The sequence below is a fragment of the Zea mays genome, chromosome 9, assembly GCF_902167145.1.
Source record: "Zea mays cultivar B73 chromosome 9, Zm-B73-REFERENCE-NAM-5.0, whole genome shotgun sequence".
Lineage (NCBI taxonomy): Eukaryota > Viridiplantae > Streptophyta > Magnoliopsida > Poales > Poaceae > Zea > Zea mays.
In genome coordinates this window covers 80,319,708-80,347,664 of record NC_050104.1, presented here as the reverse complement: position 1 = coordinate 80,347,664, position 27,957 = coordinate 80,319,708, and the positions used below count along the sequence as shown (strand labels likewise).

Genomic DNA, 27,957 nt, shown 5'->3' with positions numbered 1-27,957 from the left:
TTCAATTAGTTATTATCTGCAATCATGTTCAGGATGAATTCTCTCCTAAGAGTCTCAGGAAGCGTGAAAAGTATCGTCATCTGATTAGGGACCTTCACAAAAACAGCAACGACTTTGAGCAGTTCACTACCCCCAAAACCAAGTCTAGTCAACTCAACAACAGACTTCTCTTGTAACTCTTGCATTTGATCCTTTTTTGCTTCCATCTCCATCACTTCTACCATCCTTCCAAAGTGTTGTGAGGCTTTGTTAAGATCACCACGGATTCCACTTGCTAAATCCAAGAATGGGTCACTTGACATGCTATCTTTGTGTTTCTTCCTTCTTTTGCTGCTCGATGAAGTTGAATGATCTGAGTTCCTATTATCCAAAGAACATTGTGGTGTATCCATAGAAATCCTATCTTCTTACACTACTTGACAATCTTCTCCCGTAGCTATTTCTTTCTCCATGTTAGTTACAACCTCACCAAGCCCTCAGCCCCTTCTCCAGTAGCTATGTCCTTGCCATATATAGCAGCCAAGGTATCGAAATGTGGAAATGCAATACCATAAAGTCCCTTTGCATCAGGATTATCCTATAAAGAAACAAACTTTTCATCAATAATACAATAGACCGAATTGTGTATGTGAAAGTCGCCTAGAGGGGGGGTGAATAGGCAAATCTGAAATTTATAAACTTAAGCACACACTACAAGCCGGGGTTAGCGTTAGAAATATAAATGAGTCCGAAAGAGAGGGCGAAAACAAATCACAAGCGAACAAGGCGAATGACACAATGATTTGTTTTACCGAGGTTCGGTTCTTGCAAACCTACTCCCCGTTGAGGTGGTCAAAAAGACCGGGTCTCTTTCAACCCTTTCCCTCTCTCAAACGGTCACCTAGACCGAGTGAGCCTTTCTCTTCAATCAAATGGGACACTCAGTCCACTACAAGGACCACCACAACTTGGTGTCTCTTGTTTTGATTACAAGTGAATTGAACACAAGAATAGAGGAAGAAGAAAAGCAATCCAAGCGCAAGAGCTCAAAAGAACACAATTGTCTCTCTCACTAGTCACTATTTGATTGGAATGATCCTTGGACTTGGGAGAGGATTTGATCTCTTGTTTGTGTCTTGTATTGAATGCTATAGCTCTTGTATGAAGTTTGAAGGCTGAAAACTTGGATCCATGAATGGTGGGTGGTTGGGGGTATTTATAACCCCAACCACCAAAAAAGCCGTTGGTGAAGGCTGCTGTCGCATGGCACACCGGACAGTCCGGTGCGCCACCGGACACTGTCCGGTGCGCCAGCCACGTCACCCGACCGTTAGGGTTCGACCATTGGAGCTTCTGACTTCTGGGCCACCAGACAGTCCGGTGGTGCACCGGACAGTCACTATTCAATGTCCGGTGCGCCTTCTGGCGCTTGTCTGACTTCTGCGCGCGCAGTCGCGCACTGTAGCGCATTTATTGTTCGTTGCAGACGACCGTTGGCGCTGTGTAGCCGTTACTCCGCTGGTGCACCGAACAGTCCGGTGCTACACCTGACAGTCCGGTGAATTATAGCGGAGCGCCTCCCAGAATTCCCGAAGGTGGCAAGTGTTGGAACTTGCTCTCAGTAGTAAAGAGGCCAACAAGGATGAACGGTGGTGTCGACAGGGATACGTGCACGGGGGCAAATAGCTCTGTTAATGTCTAGCCTCTCACGGGCACTGTGCGGGGGTATTTATAGGTATCTGAGTGCCCAGCGCCTTGTGTTAAGGACGCATGTGCCCTCGGACACCTGGTTTATCCCCAGAATATTCCCATAAAGCAGGGTTACAAGCTGTACTTACAAGAATGCCTTTACAAACTAGGCCCGTAACACAAAGGCGGTCACGCGGGGCCCGTTACAATGGGCCAGATCACACGTGGGCCTCAGAGCAGGACGAGGCCGTGCTGCGGGGAGACGTCACCGCAGGCCTTCGTCTGGTGCTGAATGAAGCGAAGGGTGTCCCTGCCCGTTTTGTCTTCGTCAAACCAGCGACTGCAGCGAGAGGCGACGAGCGAAGGGTGGCGTCTCTGCCTTCGCCCCAACAGCAAGTTCAGAGTGGAATTCCTTGGTGAGAGCACCTAGAGGGGGGTGAATAGGTGATCTTGTGAAACTTAAACTTATAGCCACAAAAACTTGTTAAGGATTAGCACAATAATCGCCAAGTGGCTAGAGAGGAGTCTCAACAAAACACAATACCACAAGAGATCAAACACAGAGATGACACAGTGGTTTATCCCGTGGTTCGGCCAAGACCAACGCTTGCCTACTCCACGTTGTGGCGTCCCAACGGACGAGGGTTGCAATCAACCCCTCTCAAGTGGTCCAAAGACCCACTTGAATACCACGGTGTTTTGCTTGCTTTTTCTCAATCCCGTTTGCGAGGAATCTCCACAACTTGGAGTCTCTCACCCTTACACTTGAAGTTCACAAAGAAACACGGAGTAAGGGAGGGAAGCAACACACACAAATCCACAGCAAAATGTGCACACACACGGCCAAGAATCGAGCTCAAAAGACTATCTCAAAGTTCTCACTAGAACGGAGCTCCAATCACTGAGAATGACAAACGAATGCGCAAAGACTGAGTGTGGATGATCAAGAATGCTCTGAGGTTGCTTGGTCTACTTCTCCATGCGCCTAGGGGTCCCTTTTATAGCCCCAAGGCAGCTAGGAGTCGTTGAGAGCAAATCTGGAAGGCCATTCTTGCCTTCTGTCATCGGGCGCACCGGACAGTCCGGTGCACACCGGACACTGTCCGGTGCCCGATTTCCTTCCAAAAATGGCGCAGTCGACCGTTGCAGATCTGGGAGCCGTTGGCGCACCGGACATGTCCGGTGCACACCGGACAGTCCGGTGCCCCCTTCCGACCGTTGGCTCGGCCACGTGTCGTGCGCGGATTCCGCGGCCGACCGTTGGCCCGGCCGACCGTTGGCTCACCGGACAGTCCGGTGCACACCGGACAGTCCGGTGAATTTTAGCCGTACGCCGTCGGCGAATTCCCGAGAGCGGCCACTTCGCTCGAGGCAGCCTGGCGCACCGGACACTGTCCGGTGCACCACCGGACAGTCCGGTGCCCCAGACCGAAACAGCCTTTTGGCTGTACCCAGCCAACTCTTCTCTTTTCTTCTTCTTTCTGTTTCTAATACTTAGACAAGTATATTAGTACACAAAACCAATGTACTAAGACTTAGAAACATACCTTTGCTCTTGTTTTGCACTTTGTCCATCCATAAGCATGAATTCACATTTAAGCACTTGTGTTGGCACTCAATCACCAAAATACTTAGAAATGGCCCAAGGGCACATTTCCCTTTCAATCTCCCCCTTTTTGGTGATTTGTGCCAACACAACATAAAGCAACTAGAATAAGTGCAAAATCACTTCAAATAAAACTCAAATTTATTTTGATTCATTTTTGGCATATATGGATCATCCTTTGCCACCACTTGGTTTGTTTTTGCAAATCAAACTCAAATCTCTATCTCTAAGTCAAACACACATGTTGAAGCATAAAGAGAGTCATTCCAAAAGAGATTGATCAAAGATTTCAAAAACTCCCCCTATTTCCCATAATCAACACTTCTCCCCACAAGAGGCCAACTTTTGACAAAAGAGACAATGCAAGAGTTTTGACAAACCAAAAGCCCCTATTTCCCATAATCAACACTTCTCCCCACAAGAGGCCAACTTTTGACAAAAGAGACAATGCAAGAGTTTTGACAAACCAAAAGCTCTATTCTACTATTTTCAAAATTTCTCAAGTGGTAGCTGATCCATTTATCACTTTGGCCTTTATTTTCTCCCCCTTTGGCATCAAGCACCAAAACGGGATCAATCTTGGCCCTTTAACCCCATTGCCTCACCAAAATCTTCAAATAAGAACACAAAGGCAATAAGAGTATAAAGATGAACTTGGAAAAGTTACTCTTTTCATCGGAGTGCAGTGGAAGTCTTGCATGGTCCAAGTCCACCTTTTCCCTTTCAATCCTCCTTGGAGACTAAAACAACCAAACTCAAGCATATGGTTAGTCTCAAAGGGTCAAGTTGTAGCACAACTCCCCCTAAATATGTGCATCACTTACACAAGGACTTGTGAGGTCCGGGGAATGTTTGTACAACTTGAGCACCACAATAAGCAACAAAATGCAGAATGAACATGATCAAGGACATAAACACATGTATGCTATAAATCAATCCAAGTTCCGCGAATCTAAGACATTTAGCTCACTACGCAACCTGCAAAAGGTCTTCTCATCTAGAGGCTTGGTAAAGATATCGGCTAGCTGGTTCTCGGTGCTAACATGAAACACTTCGATATCTCCCTTTTGCTGGTGGTCTCTCAAAAAGTGATGCCGGATGTCTATGTGCTTTGTGCGGCTGTGTTCAACAGGATTTTCCGCCATGCGGATAGCACTCTCATTGTTACATAGGAGTGGGACTTTGCTCAGATTGTAGCCAAAGTCCCGGAGGGTTTGCCTCATCCAAAGTAGTTGCGCGCAACACTGTCCTGCGGCAACGTACTCGGCCTCAGCGGTGGATAGGGCAACGGAAGTTTGTTTCTTAGAGTTCCACGACACCAGGGACCTTCCTAAGAATTGGCACGTCCCCGATGTACTCTTCCTATCGACCTTACATCCAGCATAGTCGGAATCTGAGTATCCAACCAAGTCAAAGGTAGACCCCTTTGGATACCAGAGCCCGAAGCAAGGCGTAGCAACCAAATATCTAAGAATTCGCTTCACCGCCACTAAGTGACACTCCTTAGGATCGGATTGAAATCTAGCACACATGCATACGCTAAGCATAATATCCGGTCTACTAGCACATAAATAAAGTAAAGACCCTATCATTGACCGGTATGCTTTTTGATCAACGGACTTACCTCCTTTGTTGAGGTCGGTGTGTCCGTCGGTCCCCATCGGAGTCTTTGCGGGCTTGGCGTCCTTCATCCCAAACCGCTTCAGCAAGTCTTGCGTGTACTTTGTTTGGGAGATGAAGGTGCCGTCCTTGAATTGCTTTACTTGGATCCCAAGAAAGTAGTTCAACTCGCCCATCATCGACATCTCAAATTTCTGCGTCATCACCCTGCTAAACTCTTCACAAGACTTTTGATTAGTAGAACAAAATATTATGTCATCGACATAAATTTGGCACACAAAAAGATCACCATTGCAAGTCTTAGTAAAAAGAGTTGGATCGGCTTTCCCAACCTTGAAAGCATTGGCAATTAAAAAGTCTCTAAGGCATTCATACCATGCTCTTGGGGCTTGCTTAAGTCCATAGAGCGCCTTAGAGAGCTTACACACATGGTCGGGGTACCGTTCATCCTCGAAGCCAGGGGTTGCTCTACGTACACCTCCTCCTTGATCGGCCCATTGAGGAACTGTAATACCCAAATTTGTAAAAGCATAAGAACTAAGATTATTCTCCCTATATGTGTTGCCTTTACTCATTGGTACATGTGAATAACCACATTGAAAAGTGAATAATTAACAAGTGGCACATAAACAACCTGTGCATCATGCTGGATCTTACTTTGTGTGCATTTTGTGATGATATAAAAATATGGTAAACAAAAAAAAATAATTATGTTAATACCCCAATGGGAAAATTAAATCCTAAAAGAAATTCTAGAAATTGGAAAGGAGGAGAAATAAAATATTTTGTTGATAAAAATAAGTATATAAAAACAAATACTATTGTTACACTGGAGAAATGAAGTTGAACATTTGGCCAATGGCGAAATTCATAACAAGATCCATATTCAAATTTGAAATTTGAAAAAATGAAAAGAAAAAAAAATAAAACAGAAAAGAATAAAACAAAACTAACCTAACCGGGCCCTGACCTCACTTTCAGCCCAATACACAAACTCACCCACGGCAGCCCATTTCCTCGTTTCCTTTTTTCTTTTCTGTGAAGTCACTGACGTGCGGGCCTGGGTCCTCGGTGTCTCACGCCGCGCTGTGCGCCCCTCGCTCGTGCCACTGCCACGCGGGCCCCATCTCGCGCCTCGGCCTGGTAGACTGGTTGAGGACCCGTCTTCCACCTCTCGGTCTTCGTCGCCGCGCGGAAAGCGTCGCGCCAGGCGGATCCATCGCCACCTCGCGCGGACTCCGTGGTGCCAGGGGACTTTCTCCCACCTTCCGCTGCGCAACAAACTCGCCCGCATCTGCCCACCTACCAACTACCTCCGTAACCACCGGCCGGGCATGCCGGACTTGCATGGCGACTCCCTAGGCTCCTGGTTATATGACGGGGAAATCCCTCTCTCGTGCCCTCGAACCCAATCACGTAAACCCCCTCACGGCACCGGCAACGTTGGGAAATCGCGAGCTCGAACCGGCGGGATCTGAGCTCGGGTTGACCACCGCCGCCGTCGGGATTCCTCTGCGACTGCAGTCGGCCGTTGGGCGGATTCGCGAAGGTGGCATTTTGAGCGTTCATCGGGAGCGGGTTTCGGCGGGACGGCCGCGGTCGATTCAGAGATTTGAGCAGGGCCGAGTTCGCGGAACCGGGCTGGGAGCATCTCCGGGACGCCTGGGTGCAGTGCGAATTTCTCGTCGTCGCTCTTTTGCCGCCGCAGGGCTGTGGCGTCCCGTGGCCAGGGATGTTGGGCACGCAACTCAAGGTATGGATGTCTCCCCTGGATTCATGTTGGTCGCCGCTTAGTCTAGGTTTGATTAGTCTGGGTAATAAACCATAGAATCACCGTGGGGTTGGCCGGGTGTTGCTCCGGTGGCCTCGCCGTCGCGCGGTGCGTGCTGTTCGCCGTGGCCCACAGAGATAGAAGAAGGCCTGGTGCCGTTGGATATTCTTTTGATGGCCCAGATTTGGTTGCCGCGTAACGCTTCGGATAGAGATAACAGGAACCGTTAGATTGCGATCGAACGGATCCGACCAGGCGCTCTCGTTTAAACTCTGCACCATCGATGGGAGATCCATCGGCCAGCGTGGCGTACTGTTTCGTAGATAACAGAGTCTAATCTGGACCGCTGATAGGGAATCGTGTGGATCTGAGCGCATGGTACCCCCTTCGTTGCGTCGCTTTTGCAGATGAGGCCCTAAGTTTTAGAGAAACAAACCCGCAGTCCTGCGTAGAGTATGCTGAGTCTGGGTCAGTTTTGCAGACTGACCCTGGAATTTTCCAGTTTTGTGCGCGCAGTACAGTTCACTGAGGAAATTGAATTAATTAAGGGCAGAAATCATTTTTAGTACAAAAAGAATGCCTTAATATTGGAAAATTCATAACTTCCTCATTTTAATTCCGATTTGACTCATTCCAGTTGCGTTAGTCTCGTAAAAATATCTATTACACAATAGCAATATTTATTATACCATGTCTCATTATTTTATGATTAGATCTTTATTTAACTTATGTTGGTTAGTCTCGTTAATGCGTTCATCATTATTTACTAAACTATGATCAGTGGTCAATTTATAACTTAGATTAAAGTTGAGATAATTATTCACACAGATCTTCTATAAAATCATAACTCCTTAATCGTAACTCCGATGTTAGTAGTTCTCGATTCCGCGATCTCGTAGCAGCGTGTAGAATATTCTTATTCAATTTGTACTTATGTTTGGTGTGATGTTAATTTTGTCTATACCATGTTTGTTTGTATTGCTACGACTAGCAGTGAGGTTTCGAGGATCTGAAGAATCATCCTGGTACCTGGAATCTCAAGTCCCAGGCAAGTTGTGCCCTTGATCACTTCTTTTTACCCAGCCATGTTCTGATTAATCATAATGATCTGCATAGGTTAATTTTGATGGGACCCAATAGGTTACCCTAGTTTGATTATCTTTATACCTTGTTACCACTGACCTTTTTGGGTAGTACTTGCTAGTGCTTTATGTGGTTTTGGGTATGAAGATACATTACACATGATTATACTTTTGTTATCTGTTGTTATTTATCGTTCATGATAAGATCATTATGTTAATTGGAACATGGAGCGACCACCCGGGAAAACAGTGCTACCACAAGGGTATAATGGGACGCCCTTGGCTGATTAATTAGGAAAGCTAGTGGAGGACTACCTTACCCGAAAGGGGCAAGGGCAGTAGGGGAGTGGTCAGTGTAGGGAGGCCCTCGGGAGGATTTTGCTGCGATGGCGGTCCTGCAAGGGAATTCCTGCATTGGAGCTTCCTATAAACTGTAGCGGGTTTTCTGAAGCTAGTGGAACTTTGTAAAGGCCTCGTAGTGTTACCCTGCCTCGCCTCCTCGGTAGAGGTGTATGGGAAGTCGCGATCCCTTGGCAGATGGGTAACATGACTTGTGGGTAAAGATGCGCCACCTCTGCAGAGTGTAAAACTGGTATACTAGCCGTGCTCACGGTCATGAGCAGCTCGGACCCTCACATGATTAACTTATGGAACTAAATTCAATTTGTCATATGCATTGCATCGCATGTGATGTTGTTACTTCTGTTCTACTATTTAATTGGGTTGGTATTTACTTATACTTAGTAATTGCTAATAAAATTTTGACCAACTTTAAAAGCAATGCTCAGCTTCAACCATCTCCGTTGGTAAGCCTTACACTTCACGTGAGCTCTCACTTTTGGCGAGTTCATGCACATTATTCCCCACAACTTGTTGAGCGATGAACGTATGTGAGCTCACTCTTGCTGTCTCACACCCCCCCACAGGTCAAGAGCAGGTACCGCAGGATGAGGCGCATGGAGGATGCTGCGATGTGTTCGTGAGAGGTCTAGGTCGTCGTCTCCCAGTCAACTTTGGGTTGCTGGACCGTTGTCTCCTTATAATGTAATTATTTATTTTGTATAGAACTCCTGTTATATATAAAGATGTGACATTCGATCCTGTGCCACTATGCATCATATGTGTGAGACTTGGTCCCAGCACACCTGGTGTTTATGTTCGCGCCCGGGCTTTGGACCCCTAAAATCCGGGTGTGATAGAAGTGGTATCAGAGGAATGTTGACTGTAGGACGAAACCTAGATAGAACTGGACAAGCATTCTTTACTTAACCTTGCTACTCTGATTCTTTTCTAAACTTTTCTTAATCTTTTCTCATCTATTTCCGCTTTACTCTGATTATTCTTACCTTTTCATTCTAAAGACAAATGTGGATTTCACACTTTGAAATCCTGTGCCTAAAGTGACTTTAGGAATAGGAGACCTACTCTTAGGAACAAAAACAAAACTATTTTTATAGGTATTTGTATGCTTGAATGTTTGTTCTTATGATATTTGTCTGATTTGGATCTTTGATTGAGTGTGATGAGTGGTGGAGTAATGTCCACAATTACATCTGCATATACATATAGGCATAAATAGAATTCATAAGGTAACTAGACAACTTAGATTATCCTCCATAAAAGTGTACCTATTTCATATATATCCCTCTTATCTTAAAAGACTCTCTCTTAATAAGATCCATCTTGTCTTAAAAGATACTCTCTTACATTAATAGATTCATCTCGTCTCGAAAAGATTCTCATCTTATCCTAATAGATCTAACTAATCTCAAAAGATTCTACCATGGTCTTAGAAACTCATATTGACCTCTTGTCCCTAATCCGGAAGAAGACCCCAAGATTCGAGAAGAACAAGATCAAACTCGTTGAGGAATGATAATATTCAAGCCATACCTCCAAAGGAATCAAGATCCACAATCTGGGGCGGAGTCTTTCCCTTACCCCACTCTTTCTTACCAACACCTACTCATACTTCTAGGACATCTTTTATCCTACATAATAAGGTGGCCATACATATGCCTTCCTAATCACCTGATAATTTGATATAGACTATAAAAAAAAATTCTTTTCGTACTAGAACTAATTAGAAAATGAAATCTAGACTACAAGATAGACTTGTATCCTCTTTCCTCCTAAATCTCGGGGACGAGATTATTTTTAAGGGGGTAGGATTTGTAATACCCAAATTTGTAAAAGCATAAGAACTAAGATTATTCTCCCTATATGTGTTGCCTTTACTCATTGGTACATGTGAATAACCACATTGAAAAGTGAATAATTAACAAGTGGCACATAAACAACCTGTGCATCATGCTGGATCTTACTTTGTGTGCATTTTGTGATGATATAAAAATATGGTAAACAAAAAAAATAATTATGTTAATACCCCAATGGGAAAATTAAATCCTAAAAGAAATTCTAGAAATTGGAAAGGAGGAGAAATAAAATATTTTGTTGATAAAAATAAGTATATAAAAACAAATACTATTGTTACACTGGAGAAATGAAGTTGAACATTTGGCCAATGGCGAAATTCATAACAAGATCCATATTCAAATTTGAAATTTGAAAAAATGAAAAGAAAAAAAAATAAAACAGAAAAGAATAAAACAAACCTAACCTAACCGGGCCCTGACCTCACTTTCAACCCAATACACAAACTCACCCACGGCAGCCCATTTCCTCGTTTCCTTTTTTCTTTTCTGTGAAGTCACTGACGTGCGGGCCTGGGTCCTCGGTGTCTCACGCCGCGCTGTGCGCCCCTCGCTCGTGCCACTGCCACGCGGGCCCCATCTCGCGCCTCGGCCTGGTAGACTGGTTGAGGACCCGTCTTCCACCTCTCGGTCTTCGTCGCCGCGCGGAAAGCGTCGCGCCAGGCGGATCCATCGCCACCTCGCGCGGACTCCGTGGTGCCAGGGGACTTTCTCCCACCTTCCGCTGCGCAACAAACTCGCCCGCATCTGCCCACCTACCAACTACCTCCGTAACCACCGGCCGGGCATGCCGGACTTGCATGGCGACTCCCTAGGCTCCTGGTTATATGACGGGGAAATCCCTCTCTCGTGCCCTCGAACCCAATCACGTAAACCCCCTCACGGCACCGGCAACGTTGGGAAATCGCGAGCTCGAACCGGCGGGATCTGAGCTCGGGTTGACCACCGCCGCCGTCGGGATTCCTCTGCGACTGCAGTCGGCCGTTGGGCGGATTCGCGAAGGTGGCATTTTGAGCGTTCATCGGGAGCGGGTTTCGGCGGGACGGCCGCGGTCGATTCAGAGATTTGAGCAGGGCCGAGTTCGCGGAACCGGGCTGGGAGCATCTCCGGGACGCCTGGGTGCAGTGCGAATTTCTCGTCGTCGCTCTTTTGCCGCCGCAGGGCTGTGGCGTCCCGTGGCCAGGGATGTTGGGCACGCAACTCAAGGTATGGATGTCTCCCCTGGATTCATGTTGGTTGCCGCTTAGTCTAGGTTTGATTAGTCTGGGTAATAAACCATAGAATCACCGTGGGGTTGGCCGGGTGTTGCTCCGGTGGCCTCGCCGTCGCGCGGTGCGTGCTGTTCGCCGTGGCCCACAGAGATAGAAGAAGGCCTGGTGCCGTTGGATATTCTTTTGATGGCCCAGATTTGGTTGCCGCGTAACGCTTCGGATAGAGATAACAGGAACCGTTAGATTGCGATCGAACGGATCCGACCAGGCGCTCTCGTTTAAACTCTGCACCATCGATGGGAGATCCATCGGCCAGCGTGGCGTACTGTTTCGTAGATAACAGAGTCTAATCTGGACCGCTGATAGGGAATCGTGTGGATCTGAGCGCATGGTACCCCCTTCGTTGCGTCGCTTTTGCAGATGAGGCCCTAAGTTTTAGAGAAACAAACCCGCAGTCCTGCGTAGAGTATGCTGAGTCTGGGTCAGTTTTGCAGACTGACCCTGGAATTTTCCAGTTTTGTGCGCGCAGTACAGTTCACTGAGGAAATTGAATTAATTAAGGGCAGAAATCATTTTTAGTACAAAAAGAATGCCTTAATATTGGAAAATTCATAACTTCCTCATTTTAATTCCGATTTGACTCATTCCAGTTGCGTTAGTCTCGTAAAAATATCTATTACACAATAGCAATATTTATTATACCATGTCTCATTATTTTATGATTAGATCTTTATTTAACTTATGTTGGTTAGTCTCGTTAATGCGTTCATCATTATTTACTAAACTATGATCAGTGGTCAATTTATAACTTAGATTAAAGTTGAGATAATTATTCACACAGATCTTCTATAAAATCATAACTCCTTAATCGTAACTCCGATGTTAGTAGTTCTCGATTCCGCGATCTCGTAGCAACGTGTAGAATATTCTTATTCAATTTGTACTTATGTTTGGTGTGATGTTAATTTTGTCTATACCATGTTTGTTTGTATTGCTACGACTAGCAGTGAGGTTTCGAGGATCTGAAGAATCATCCTGGTACCTGGAATCTCAAGTCCCAGGCAAGTTGTGCCCTTGATCACTTCTTTTTACCCAGCCATGTTCTCATTAATCATAATGATCTGCATAGGTTAATTTTGATGGGACCCAATAGGTTACCCTAGTTTGATTATCTTTATACCTTGTTACCACTGACCTTTTTGGGTAGTACTTGCTAGTGCTTTATGTGGTTTTGGGTATGAAGATACATTACACATGATTATACTTTTGTTATCCGTTGTTATTTATCGTTCATGATAAGATCATTATGTTAATTGGAACATGGAGCGACCACCCGGGAAAACAGTGCTACCACAAGGGTATAATGGGACGCCCTTGGCTGATTAATTAGGAAAGCTAGTGGAGGACTACCTTACCCGAAAGGGGCAAGGGCAGTAGGGGAGTGGTCAGTGTAGGGAGGCCCTCGGGAGGATTTTGCTGCGATGGCGGTCCTGCAAGGGAATTCCTGCATTGGAGCTTCCTATAAACTGTAGCGGGTTTTCTGAAGCTAGTGGAACTTTGTAAAGGCCTCGTAGTGTTACCCTGCCTCGCCTCCTCGGTAGAGGTGTATGGGAAGTCGCGATCCCTTGGCAGATGGGTAACATGACTTGTGGGTAAAGATGCGCCACCTCTGCAGAGTGTAAAACTGGTATACTAGCCGTGCTCACGGTCATGAGCAGCTCGGACCCTCACATGATTAACTTATGGAACTAAATTCAATTTGTCATATGCATTGCATCGCATGTGATGTTGTTACTTCTGTTCTACTATTTAATTGGGTTGGTATTTACTTATACTTAGTAATTGCTAATAAAATTTTGACCAACTTTAAAAGCAATGCTCAGCTTCAACCATCTCTGTTGGTAAGCCTTACACTTCACGTGAGCTCTCACTTTTGGCGAGTTCATGCACATTATTCCCCACAACTTGTTGAGCGATGAACGTATGTGAGCTCACTCTTGCTGTCTCACACCCCCCCACAGGTCAAGAGCAGGTACCGCAGGATGAGGCGCATGGAGGATGCTGCGATGTGTTCGTGAGAGGTCTAGGTCGTCGTCTCCCAGTCAACTTTGGGTTGCTGGACCGTTGTCTCCTTATAATGTAATTATTTATTTTGTATAGAACTCCTGTTATATATAAAGATGTGACATTCGATCCTGTGCCACTATGCATCATATGTGTGAGACTTGGTCCCAGCACACCTGGTGTTTATGTTCGCGCCCGGGCTTTGGACCCCTAAAATCCGGGTGTGACAGGAACGCGCTCTTCACATCCATTTGGTACAACCTGAAAGAATGGTGAGCGGCATATGCTAGCAAGATACGAATTGATTCTAGCCTAGCCACAGGAGCAAAAGTCTCCTCAAAGTCCAAACCTGCGACTTGGGCATAACCTTTTGCCACAAGTCGAGCCTTGTTCCTCGTCACCACCCCGTGCTCGTCCTGTTTGTTGCGGAACACCCACTTGGTTCCCACAACATTTTGCTTGGGACGAGGCACCAGTGTCCAAACTTCATTGCGCTTGAAGTTGTTGAGTTCCTCCTGCATGGCCAATACCCAATCCGGATCTAGCAAGGCCTCCTCTACCCTGAAAGGCTCAATAGAAGAGACAAAGGAGTAATCCTCACAAAAATTAACTAATCGAGATCGAGTAGTTACTCCCTTACTAATGTCACCCAAAATTTGGTCGACGGGATGATCCCTTTGAATCACCGCTCGAACTTGGGTTGGAGGTGCTGGTTGCGCTTCTTCCTCCATCACATGATCATCTTGTGCTCCCCCTTGATCACACGCCTCCTGTTGATGAACCTGTTCATCGTCTTGAGTTGGAGGAAGCACCATAGTTGAGGAAGACGGTTGATCTCGTTCATCTTGTTCCTGTGGCCGCACTTCTCCAATCGCCATGGTTCGTATAGCAGCCGTCGGAACATCTTCTTCATCTACATCATCACAATTAACAACTTGCTCTCTGGGAGAGCCATTAGTCTCATCAAATACCACGTCGCTAGAGACTTCAACCAGACCCGATGATTTGTTGAAGACTCTATACGCCTTTGTATTTGAGTCATAACCTAACAAAAACCCTTCTACAGCTTTGGGAGCAAACTTAGAATTTCTACCCTTCTTCACTAGAATGTAGCATTTACTCCCAAATACACGAAAGTATGATACATTTGGTTTGTTACCGGTTAGTAGCTCATACGACGTCTTCTTGAGGAGACGATGAAGGTAGACCCTGTTGATGGCGTGGCAAGCCGTGTTCACTGCTTCCGACCAAAAGCACTCGGGGGTCTTGAACTCTCCTAGCATCGTCCTTGCCATATCGATGAGCGTCCTGTTCTTCCTCTCTACCACACCATTTTGCTGAGGTGTGTAGGGAGCGGAGAACTCGTGCTTCATCCCCTCCTCCTCAAGAAACTCCTCCACTTGAAGGTTCTTGAATTCGGACCCGTTGTCGCTCCTTATCTTCTTCACCTTGAGCTCAAACTCATTTTGAGCTCTCCTTAGGAAGCGCTTGAGGGTCCCTTGGGTTTCAGACTTATCCTGCAAAAAGAACACCCAAGTGAAGCGGGAAAAGTCATCAACAATGACTAGACCATACTTACTTCCCCCTATGCTCAGATAGGCAACGGGTCTGAAGAGGTCCATATGCAGCAGCTCCAGAGGTCTTGACGTGGTCATCACATTCTTGCTGTGATGTGCTCCTCCCACTTGTTTACCTGCTTGACAAGCTGCACAAGGTCTATCTTTTTCGAAATGGACATTGGTTAGACCTATCACGTGTTCTCCCTTTAGAAGCTTGTGGAGGTTCTTCATCCCCACATGTGCTAAGCGGCGATGCCACAACCAGCCCATGCAAGTCTTAGCCATTAAGCATGCATCTAGACCGGCCTCTTCTTTTGCAAAATCAACTAAGTACAGTTTGTCGTCTAGTACACCCTTAAAAGCTAGTGAACCATCACATCTTCTAAAGACAGACACATCTATATTTGTGAATAAACAGTTATATCCCATATTGCACAATTGACTAACAGATAGTAAATTATATCCAAGAGACTCTACTAAAAACACATTAGAGATAGAGTGCTCATTGGAGATTGCAATTTTACCTAGCCCTTTTACCTTGCCTTGATTCCCATCACCAAATATTATTGAATCTTGGGAATCTTTGTTTTTGACGTAGGAGGTGAACATCTTCTTCTCCCCCGTCATATGGTTTGTGCATCCGCTGTCAATAATCCAGCTTGAACCCCCGGATGCATAAACCTGCAAGGCAAATTTAGGCTTGGGTCTTAGGTACCCAACTCATGTTGGGTCCTACAAGGTTAGCACAAATATCCTTAGGGACCCAAATGCAAGTTTTGTCTCCCTTGCATCTTGCCCCTAATTTTCTAGCAACTATCTTCCTATCCTTTCTACAAATAGCAAAGGAAGCATTTAAAGCATGATAAATTGTAGAAGGTTCATTTACCTTTTTAACAACATTTTTCCTAGGCATATTATGAATAACATTTCTCCTACCAACATTTCTATCATGCACATAAGAAGAACTAGAAGCAAACATGGCATGAGAATCAAAGACATTATATGCATTACAACTCCTATACGCATTTCTAGGTTGTCTTCTATCATGGTACATAAAGGCATGGTTCTTTTGCACACTACTAGCCATAGGGGCCTTCCCTTTTAACTTGGCGGAGATGGGAGCCTTATGGCTTGTCAAGTTCTTGGCTTCCCTCTTGTAGCCAAGTCCATCCTTAATTGAGGGGTGTCTACCAATCGTGTAGGCATCCCTTGCAAATTTTAGCTTGTCAAATTCATTCTTGCTAGTCTTAAGTTGGGCATTAAGACAGGCTAATTCATCATTTAATTTGGAAATTGAAACTAAATGATCACTACAAGCATCAATGTCCAAATCTTTACACCTATTACAAGTTTCAACAATTTCTACACAAGAATTAGATTTACTAGCTACTTCTAGTTTAGCATTTAAATCATCATTAGAACTTTTTAACTTAGCAATAGTTTCGTGACAAGAAGATAATTCACTAGAGAGCATTTCATTCCTCTTAATTTCTAGAGCAAGAGATTTCTGAGCTTCTACAAATTTATCATGCTCTTCATACAACAAATCCTCTTGTTTTTCTAAAAGTATATTCCTATCATTCAAGGCATCAATTAATTCATTAATTTTGTCTACCTTGGTTCTATCTAATCCCTTGAATAAGCATGAGTAATCTATCTCATCATCATCACTAGACTCATCCTCACTTGAAGAAGCATAAGTATTATGCGTGCTTACTTTCTTCTCCCTTGCCATGAGGCAAGTGTGACGCTCGTTGGGGAAGAGGGATGACTTGTTGAAGGCGGTGGCGGCGAGTCCTTCATTGTCGGAGTCAGACGAAGAGCAGTCCGAATCCCACTCCTTGCCAAGATGAGCCTCGCCCTTTGCCTTCTTATAGTTCTTCTTTTTCTCCCTCTTGTTTCCTTGATCCTGATCACTATCATTGTCGGGACAGTTAGCAATAAAATGACCAAGCTTACCGCATTTGAAGCATGAGCACTTCCCCTTGGCTTTGGTCTTGCTTGGCTGTCCCTTGCGACCTTTAAGCACCGTCTTGAATCTTTTGATGATGAGAGCCATCTCTTCATCATTAAGTCTGGTCACCTCAATCTGTGCCACCTTGCTAGGTAGCGCCTCCTTGCTTCGTGTTGCCTTGAGAGCAAGGGGTTGCGGCTCGTTGATCGGACCATTCAAGGCGTCGTCCACGTACCTCGCCTCCTTGATCATCATTCGCCCGCTAACGAATTTCCCAAGGACTTCTTCGGGCGACATCTTGGTGTACCTGGGATTTTCATGAATATTGTTCACCAAATGAGGATCAAGAACGGTAAATGACCTTACCATTAGGCGGACGACGTCGTGGTCCGTCCATCGTGTGATCCCGTAGCTCCTTATTTTGTTGATAAGGGTCTTGAGCCGGTTGTATGTTTGTGTCGGCTCCTCGCCCCTTATCATCGTGAACCGTCCAAGCTCGCCCTCCACCAACTCCATTTTGGTGAGCAAGGTGACGTTGTTTCCCTCATGAGAGATCTTGAGGGTGTCCCAGATCTGCTTGGCATTGTCCAAGCCGCTCACCTTGTGATACTCGTCCCTGCACAAAGAGGCTAGCAACATAGTAGTAGCTTGTGCATTTTTATGAATCTGTTCATTAATAAACACAGGGCTATCCGAGCTATCAAATTTCATTCCACTTTCCACAATCTCCCAAATGCTTGGATGGAGAGAAAACAAGTGAGTACGCATTTTGTGGCTCAAAAATCCGTAATCCTCTCCATCAAAGTGAGGGGGCTTGCCAAGTGGAATGGGGAGTAATTGAGCATTTGAGCTATGCGGGATGCGCGAATAATCGAAAGAAAAGTTTGAGTTAACCGTCTTTCGTCTATCGTAGTCGTCGTCGTCCTTTTGGGAGGAAGTAGACTCATCGCTGTCGTAGTAGACGATCTCCTTGATGCGTCTTGTCTTCTTCTTCTTCCCATCTTTGTGTCTGTGGCCCGAGCCTGAGTCGTTGGACTTGTCATCCCTTGGCTCGTTGACGAAGGACTCCTTCTCCTTGTCGTTGATCACGATTCCCTTCCCTTTAGGATCCATCTCTTCGGGCGGTTAGTCCCTTTGTGAAGAGAACTGCTCCAATACCAATTGAGAGCACCTAGAGGGGGGGTGAATAGGTGATCCTGTGAAACTTAAACTTATAGCCACAAAAACTTGTTAAGGATTAGCACAATAATCGCCAAGTGGCTAGAGAGGAGTCTCAACAAAACACAATACCACAAGAGATCAAACACAGAGATGACACAGTGGTTTATCCCGTGGTTCTGCCAAGACCAACGCTTGCCTACTCCACGTTGTGGCGTCCCAACGGACGAGGGTTGCAATCAACCCCTCTCAAGTGGTCCAAAGACCCACTTGAATACCACGGTGTTTTGCTTGCTTTTTCTCAATCCCGTTTGCGAGGAATCTCCACAACTTGGAGTCTCTCACCCTTACACTTGAAGTTCACAAAGAAACACGGAGTAAGGGAGGGAAGCAACACACACAAATCCACAGCAAAATGTGCACACACACGGCCAAGAATCGAGCTCAAAAGACTATCTCAAAGCTCTCACTAGAACGAAGCTCCAATCACTGAGAATGACAAACGAATGCGCAAAGACTGAGTGTGGATGATCAAGAATGCTCTGAGGTTGCTTGGTCTACTTCTCCATGCGCCTAGGGGTCCCTTTTATAGCCCCAAGGCAGCTAGGAGCCGTTGAGAGCAAATCTGGAAGGCCATTCTTGCCTTCTGTCATCGGGCGCACCGGACAGTTCGGTGCACACCGGACACTGTCCGGTGCCCGATTTCCTTCCAAAAATGGCGCAGTCGACCGTTGCAGATCTGGGAGCCGTTGGCGCACCGGACATGTCCGGTGCACACCGGACAGTCCGGTGCCCCCTTCCGACCGTTGGCTCGGCCGCGTGTCGTGCGCGGATTCCGCGGCCGACCGTTGGCCCGTCCGACCGTTGGCTCACCGGACAGTTCGGTGCACACCGGACAGTCCGGTGAATTTTAGCCGTACGCCGTCGGCGAATTCCCGAGAGTGGCCACTTCGCTCGAGGCAGCCTGGCGCACCGGACACTGTCCGGTGCACCACCGGACAGTCCGGTGCCCCAGACCGAAACAGCCTTTTGGCTGTACCCAGCCAACTCTTCTCTTTTCTTCTTCTTTCTGTTTCTAATACTTAGACAAGTATATTAGTACACAAAACCAATGTACTAAGACTTAGAAACATACCTTTGCTCTTGTTTTGCACTTTGTCCATCCATAAGCATGAATTCACATTTAAGCACTTGTGTTGGCACTCAATCACCAAAATACTTAGAAATGGCCCAAGGGCACATTTCCCTTTCACTTGGTGCACCGGACACTGTCCGGTGGCACACCGGACAGTCCGGTGCGCCAGACCAGGGCACACTTTGGTAGTCTTTTGCTATCTATGTTTGAACCCTTTCTTGGTCTTTTTATTGGTTTGTTGTGAACCTTTGGCACCTGTAAAACTTATAATCTAGAGCAAACTAGTTAGTCCAATTGTTTGTGTTGGGCAATTCAACCACCTAAATCAATTAGGGAAAGGTGTAAGCCTATTTCCCTTTCAATCTCCCCCTTTTTGGTGATTGATGCCAACACAAACCAAAGCAAATATAAAAGTGCAGAATTGAACTAGTTTGCATAAGGTAAGTGCAAAGGTTGCTTGGAATTAAACCAATATTCATTTCATAAGATATGCATGGATGGTTTTATTTTTATTTAAAATTTTGGACCACGCTTGCACCACTTGTTTTGTTTTGCAAAGTTTTGGAAATTCTTTTTCAAGTCTTTTGCAAATAGTCAAAGGTATATGAATAAGATTTTGAGAAGCATTTTCAAGATATGAAATTTTCTCCCCTTGTTTCAAATACTTTTCCTTTGACTAAACAAAACTCCCCCTTAATAAAATCCTCCTCTTAGTGCTCAAGAGGGTTTTAGATATTAATTTTGAAGAGGGTATACCAATTTGAAATTATATCAAAATAAGATACCAATTGAAAAAAAAAAATCTTTTTTTAACACAAATTTGAAAGACTACATTTTTGAAATTAGTGATGGTGCGGTCCTTTTGCTTTGGGCTCATACTGTCTCCCCTTTGTCATGAATCGCCAAAAACGGATACTTGTGAGTGAAATACAAGCCCTTTGTCAACTTTCTCTCCCCCTTTGGCAAATAATATATGAGTGAAGATTATACCAAATTGGAGAGCGGTGCGGAGTGACGGCGAAGGATGAATAATTCGATGGAGTGGAGTGGAAGCCTTGTCTTCGCCGAAGACTCCATTTTCCTTTTCAATCTATGACTTAGCATGAAATGCACTTGAAGAACACATTAGTCATAGCAAATGAAAGAGATAATCAAAGGTATATAAATGAGCTATGTGTGCAAAACATCAATCAAATTCCTAGAATCAAGAATATTTAGCTCATGCCTAAGTTTGGTAAAAGTTTTCTCATCTAATGGTTTGGTAAAGATATCGGCTAATTGTTCTTTAGTGTTAATGTAAGCAATCTCGATATCTCCCCGTTGTTGGTGATCCCTCAAAAAGTGATACTGAATGGCTATGTGCTTAGTGCGGCTGTGCTCAACGGGATTATCCGCCATGCGGATTGCACTCTCATTATCACATAGGAGAGGAACTTTGGTTAATTTGTAACCATAGTCCCTAAGGGTTTGCCTCATCCAAAGTAATTGCGCGCAACAATGCCCTGCGGCAATGTACTCGGCTTCGGCGGTAGAAAGAGCGACAGAATTTTGCTTCTTTGAAGCCCAAGACACCAGGGATCTTCCCAAGAACTGACAAGTCCCTGATGTGCTCTTTCTATCAATCTTACACCCTGCCCAATCAGCATCTGAATAACCAATTAAATCAAAAGTGGATCCCCTGGGGTACCAAAGACCAAACTTAGGAGTGTAAACTAAATATCTCAAGATTCATTTAATGGCCCTAAGGTGAACTTCCTTAGGATCGGCTTGGAATCTTGCACACATGCATACAGAAAGCATAATATCCGGTCGTGAAGCACATAAATAGAGTAAAGAACCTATCATCGACCAGTATACCTTTTGATCTACGGATTTACCTCCCATGTTGAGGTCGAGATGCCCATTGGTTCCCATGGGTGTCTTGATGGGCTTGGCATCCTTCATCCTGAACTTGGTGAATATGTCTTGAGTGTACTTCGTTTGGCTAATGAAGGTGCCCTCTTGGAGTTGCTTGACTTGAAATCCTAGAAAATACTTCAACTCCCCCATCATTGACATCTCGAATTTTTGAATCATAATCCTACTAAACTATTCACATGTAGATTTGTTAGTAGACCCAAATATGATAATCAACATAAATTTGGCATACAAACAAATCATTTGCAATTGTTTTAGTGAAAAGAGTAGGATCGGCTTTTCCGACTTTGAAGCCATTAGCTATAAGAAAATCTCTTAGGCATTCATACCATGCTCTTGGGGCTTGCTTGAGCCCATAAAACGCCTTAGAGAGTTTATAGACATGGTTAGGATACTCACTATCTTCAAAGTCGGGAGGTTGCTCAACATAGACTTCTTCCTTGATTGGTCCATTGAGGAAGGCACTTTTCACATCCATTTGATATAGCTTAAAGCCATGGTAAGTAGCATAGGCAAGTAATATACGAATTGACTCAAGCCTAGCTACGGGTGCATAGGTTTCACCGAAATCCAAACCTTCGACTTGTGAATACCCCTTAGCCACAAGTTGGGCTTTGTTCCTTGTCACCACACCATGCTCATATTGCTTGTTGCGAAGACCCACTTGGTTCCTACAATATTTTGATTAGGACGTGAAACTAAATGCCATACCTCATTTCTCGTGAAGTTGTTGAGCTCCTCTTGCATTGCCAACACCCAATCCGAATCCCTTAATGCGTCTTCTACCCTGTACGGCTCAATAGAAGACACAAAGGAGTAATGTTCACAAAAATGAGCGACACGAGATTGAGTGGTTACCCCCTTATGAATATCGCCGAGGATGGTGTTCACGGGGTGATCTCATTGGATTGCTTGGTGGACTCTTGGGTGTGGCGGTCTTGGACCCTCATCATCTTCCTTGTCTTGATCATTAGCATCTCCCCCTTGATCATTGTTCTCCTCTTGAGGTGGCTCATCTTCTTGATCTTCATTTTCATCCTCTTGAGCTTGATCCTCATCTTGGGTTAGTGGAGATGCTTGCATTGAGGAAGATGGTTGATCTTGTGCTTGTGGAGGCTCCTCGGATTCCTTAGGGCATACATCCCCAATGGACATATTCCTTAGCGCGACGCATGGAGCCTCTTCATCATCTAGCTCATCAAGATCAACTTGCTCTACTTGAGAGCCGTTAGTCTCATCAAACACAATGTCACAAGAGACTTCAACTAGTCCAATGGACTTGTTAAAGACTTTATATGCCCTTGTGTTTGAATCATAACCAAGTAAAAAGCCTTCTACAGCCTTAGGTACCTCTTTTAACAAGTATAAAGCATTTGCTACCAAAGACTCTAAAATATGAAACATTGGGCTTTTTACCGGTGAGGAGTTCATAAGATGTCTTCTTGAGGATTCAATGTAGGTATAACCAGTTGATGGCGTAGCAAGCGGTGTTAACCGCCTCGGCCCAAAACCGATCCAAAGTTTTGTACTCATCAAGCATGGTCCTTACCATGTCCAATAGAGTTTTATTCTTCCTCTCCACTACACCATTTTGTTGTGGCATGTAGGGAGAAGAGAACTCATGCTTGATGCCCTCCTCCTCAAGAAAGCCTTCAATTTGAGAGTTCTTGAACTCCGTCCCGTTGTCGCTTCTTATTTTCTTGATCCTCAAGCCGAACTCATTTTGAGCCCGTCTCAAGAATCCCTTTAAAGTCTCTTGGGTTTGAGATTTTTCCTGCAAAAACAACACCCAAGTGAAGTGAGAATAATCATCCACAATAACTAGATAGTAATTACTCCCACTGATGCTTATGTAAGCTATCGGGCCGAATAGGTCTATGTGGAGTAGCTCAAGCGGCCTGTCAGTCGTCATGATGTTCTTGTGTGGATGATGAACACCAACTTCCTTTCCTGCTTGACATGCGCTACAAATCCTGCCTTTCTCAAAATGACATTGGTTAGTCCCAAAATGTGCTCTCTCTTTAGAAGCTTGTGAAGATTCTTCATTCCAACGTGGGCTAGTCGGCAATGCCAGAGCCAACCCATGTTAGTCTTAGCAATTAAGAAAGTGTCGAGTTCAGCTCTATTGAAATCAACTAAGTATAGCTGACCCTCTAACACTCCCTTAAAAGCTACTGAATCATCACTTCTTCTAAAGACAGTAACACCTACATCCGTAAAAAGACAATTGTAGCCCATTTTACATAATTGAGAAACAGAAAGCAAATTGTAATCTAATGAACCTACAAGAAAAAACATTGGAAATAGAATGGTCAGGTGATATAGCAATTTTACCCAATCCTTTGACCAACCCTTGATTTCCATCCCCGAATGTGATAGCTCGTTGGGGATCTTGGTTTTTCTCATATGAGGAGAACATCTTTTTCTCCCCAGTCATGTGATTTGTGCACCCGCTATCGATGATCCAACTTGAGCCCCGGATGCATAAACCTACAAAACAAGTTTAGGCCTTGTTCTTAGGTACCCAAACGGTCTTGGGTCCTTTGACATTAGAAACAAGCACCTTGGGTACCCAAACACAAGTCTTTGACCCCTTGTGTTTGCCCCCAACATATTTGGCAACTACTTTGCCTGATTTGTTAGTGAGCACATAAGAAGCATCAAAAGTCTTAAATGAAATATTAGGTTCATTTGATTCTATAGGAGTTTTCTTCTTAGGCAATTTAGCATGGGTTGATTGCCTAGAACTAGATGCCTCACTCTTATACATAAAAGCATGATTAGGGCCAGAGTGAGACTTCCTAGAGTGAATTCTCCTAATTTTGTGTTCGGGATAACCGACAGGGTATAAAATGTAACCCTCGTTATCCTGAACCATGGGAGCCTTGCCCTTAACAAAGTTAGACAATCTTTTAGGAGGGGCATTAAGCTTGACATTGTCTCCCTGTTGGAAGCCAATGCCATCCTTAATGCTAGGGCGTCTCCCACTATAAAGCATACTACGAGCAAATTTAAATTTTTCATTCTCTAATTCATGCTCAGCAATTTTAGCATCTAATTTTGCTATTTGATCATTTTGTTGTTGAATCATAGCAAGGTGATCATGAATAGCATCTATATTAATATCTCTACATCTAGTGCAAATAGAAACATGCTCAACGGTAGATGTAGAGGGTTTGCAATCTTTTAGTTCAACAATTTTAGCATGTAAAATAGCATTCTCATCTCTAAGATTGGAAATAGCATCATTGCAAACATTTAAATCTTTAGCCTTAGCAATTAATTTTACATTTTCAATCTTAAGGCTAGAAAGAGATACATTCAATTTGTCAATCTTAGCAGTTAAACTAGCATTATCATTTCTAAGATTAACAAGTGAATCATCACAAACATTTGATTTCTCAACCTTAGAAATTAATTTTCCATTTTCATTTCTAAGGCTAGAAATAGTGTTATGGCAAGTGCTTAGCTCACTAGTTAATTTTTCACATTTTTCTACCTCTAGAGCATAAGCATTTTTAACCTTAACATGCTTTTTGTTTTCCTTAATGAGAAAGTCCTCTTGGCTATCCAAGAGTTCATCTTATCATGAATAGCACTAATCAATTCATTTAATTTCTCCTTTTGTTGCATGTTTAGGTTGGCAAAAAGTGTCAATAAATCATCCTCATCATCACTAGAGCTAGCCTCATCACTAGATGTTGCATACTTAGTGGAGGATCTAGATTTTACCTTCTTCTTCTTGCCATCCTTTGCCATGAGGCACTTGTGCCCGACGTTGGGGAAGAGAAGGCCTTTGGTGGCGGCGATGTTTGCGGCGTCCTCGTCGGAGGAGGAGTCGGTGGAGCTCTCGTCGGAGTCCCACTCCCGGCAAACATGGGCATCGCCGCCCTTCTTCTTGTAGTACCTCTTCTTTTCTCTTCTCTTTCCCTTCTTGTCGTCGCCCCTGTCAGTATCACTAGATAATGGACATTTTGCAATAAAATGACCGGGCTTACCACACTTGTAGCAAACTTTCTTGGAGCGGGGCTTGTAGTCCTTCCCTCTCCTTTGCTTGAGAATTTGGTGAAAGCTCTTGATGATGAGCGCCATTTCCTCGTTGTCGAGCTTGGAGGCGTCGATGGGGACCCTACTCGGTGTAGAGTCTTCTTTCTTCTCCTCCGTTGCCTTGAATGCAACGGGTTGTGCCTCGGGTACGGAGGAGGAGGCGCCTTGCTCGATGATCTTTTTGGAGCCTTTGATCATCAATTCAAAGTTCACAAATTTTCCTATTACTTCCTTGGGAGACATTAGTTTATATCTTGGATCACCATGAATTAATTGAACTTGAGTAGGGTTAAGAAATACGAGTGATCTAAGAATAACCTTGACCATCTCATGGTCATCCCATTTGGTGCTCCCGAGGTTGCGCACTTGGTTCACCAATGTCTTGAGCCGGTTGTACATTGCTTGTGGCTCCTCCCCTGGGTGAAGCATGAAGCGACCGAGCTCCCCCTCGATCGTTTCCCTCTTGGTGATCATGGTCACCTCGTCTCCTTCGTGCGCGGTTTTGAGCACATCCCAAATCTCCTTGGCGCTCTTCAACCCTTGCACCTTGTTATACTCCTCTCGACTTAGAGAGGCGAGGAGTATAGTGGTGGCTTGGGAGTTGAAGTGCCGGATTTGGGCAACTTCATCTGTGTCATAGTGTTCATCCCCCGGCGATGGTACCTATACCCCAATCTCAACAACATCCCAAATACTAGTGTGGAGTGAGGTTAGATGGTGCCTCATTTTGTCACTCCACATATTATAATGTTCACCATCAAACATGGGTGGTTTGCCTAATGGGACGGAAAGTAAAGGAGTACGTTTTGAAATGCGAGGATAGCGTAGGGGAATCTTACTAAACTTCTTGCGCTCATGGCGCTTAGAAGTGACGGACGGCGTGTCAGAGCCGGAGGTGGATGGCGATGAAGAGTCGGTCTCGTAGTAGACAACTTTCTTCATCATCTTTTTCTTCTCGCCGCTCTGACACGACTTGTCGTGTGAAGGGGATCCCTTCATCTTGTTGTCGGACTCCCTGGATGGAGCCTTCCCATGGCTTGTGGCGGGCTTCTCGCCGGTCACCATCTCCTTCTTGGCGTGATCTCCCGACATCACTTCGAGCGGTTAGGCTCTAATGAAGTACCGGACTCCGATACCAATTGAAAGTCACCTAGAGGGGGAGGGTGAATAGGCAAATCTGAAATTTATAAACTTATGCACACACTACAAGCCGGGGTTAGCGTTAGAAATATAAATGAGTTCGAAAGAGAGGGCAAAAACAAATCACAAGCGAACAAAGGCGGATGACACGGTGATTTGTTTTACCGAGGTTCGGTTCTTGCAAACCTACTCCCTGTTGAGGTGGTCACAAAGACCGGGTCTCTTCAACCCTTTCTCTCTCTCAAATGGTCACCTAGACCGAGTGAGCCTTTCTCTTCAATCAAATGGGACACTCAGTCCACTACAAGGACCACCACAACTTGGTGTCTCTTGTTTTGATTACAAGTGAATTGAACACAAGAATAGAGGAAGAAGAAAAGCAATCCAAGCGCAAGAGCTCAAAAGAACACAATTGTCTCTCTCACTAGTCACTATTTGATTGGAATGATCTTTGGACTTGGGAGAGGATTTGATCTCTTGTTTGTGTCTTGTATTGAATGCTATAGATCTTATATGTGGTTTGAAGGCTGAAAACTTGGATCCATGAATGGTGGGTGGTTGGGGGTATTTATAACCCCAACCACCAAAATAGCCGTTGGTGAAGGCTGCTGTCGCATGGCGCACCGGACAATCCGGTGCGCCACCGGACACTGTCTAGTGCGCCAGCCACGTCACCCGACCGTTAGGGTTCGACCGTTGGAGCTTCTGACTCCTGGGCCACCGGACAGTCCGGTGGTGCACCGGACAGTCACTATTAACTGTCCGGTGCGCCTTCTAGCGCTGCTCTGACTTCTGCGCGTGCAGTCGCGCACTGTAGCACATTTATTGTTCGTTGCAGACGACCGTTGGCGCTGTGTAGCCGTTACTCCGCTAGCGCACCGGACAGTCCGGTGAATTATAGTGGAGCGCCTCCCAGAATTCCCGAAGGTGGCAAGTTCAGACTGGAATTCCCTGGTGCACCGGACACTGTCCGGTGCGCCAGACCAGGGCACACTTTGGTAGTCTTTTGCTATCTATGTTTGAACCATTTCTTGGTCTTTTTATTGGTTTGTTGTGATCTTTGGCACCTGTAAAACTTATAATCTAGAGCAAACTAGTTACTCCAATTGTTTGTGTTGGGCAATTCAACCACCATAATCAATTAGGGAAAGGTGTAAGCCTATTTCCCTTTCAGTATGAACCTGTGTATCCAGAACATGTGTATGAGAACAGAACATGTGTAGTATAAACACGATAACAATATGGAAGTTTAGACAGAACATAGCATAACATGTCTATTAAGAATAGAACAGAACAGCATGCATCTGGAAGTTTAAACACGTGTATCCAGATGCATATGTGAAAAAAAATAAACTTTAACATAACAGATGCATATGTGTCTCCATAGGTAGCATGAGCATGCAATTCATCTATGAACTGTAAGCTGGCAGCCAATAACAACATCTAAAAAATCCTCAGACTAGCCAAAAACAGTGTACATTCATGTAAAATGCATGGTAATAGAAGACAACAGTGGCTGCCAAACCCAATTGTGTAAAATTCAGAAACAAACATAGGAGATGTTGTTACCTTACAATGGGCTTCATATTGTTGTTTCTCACATTGCACCATTTTTCTGTTATCATCCCAAATAAAACCACTCTTAGCAAGCATGACCTCAATAGCACCATACTTGGTCCTAAAATGCCTCACTCTAGACTCAATGTGTGGAATAGCACTGAGACCACACCCTGGTAGCCTTGCTTTGAGTTCATTTTCTAGAACAGAACAATACCCATTCTTAAAACCTCCCTCCCTTTTCCACTTTGGATC

The 27,957-nt window shown here is 44.8% G+C and overlaps 1 pseudogene; it reads right to left on the bottom strand.

The window, feature by feature from the left end:
- Positions 1-5: 5 nt before the first annotated feature.
- LOC109942322 (uncharacterized) lies at positions 6-27,957 on the bottom strand (annotated as a pseudogene).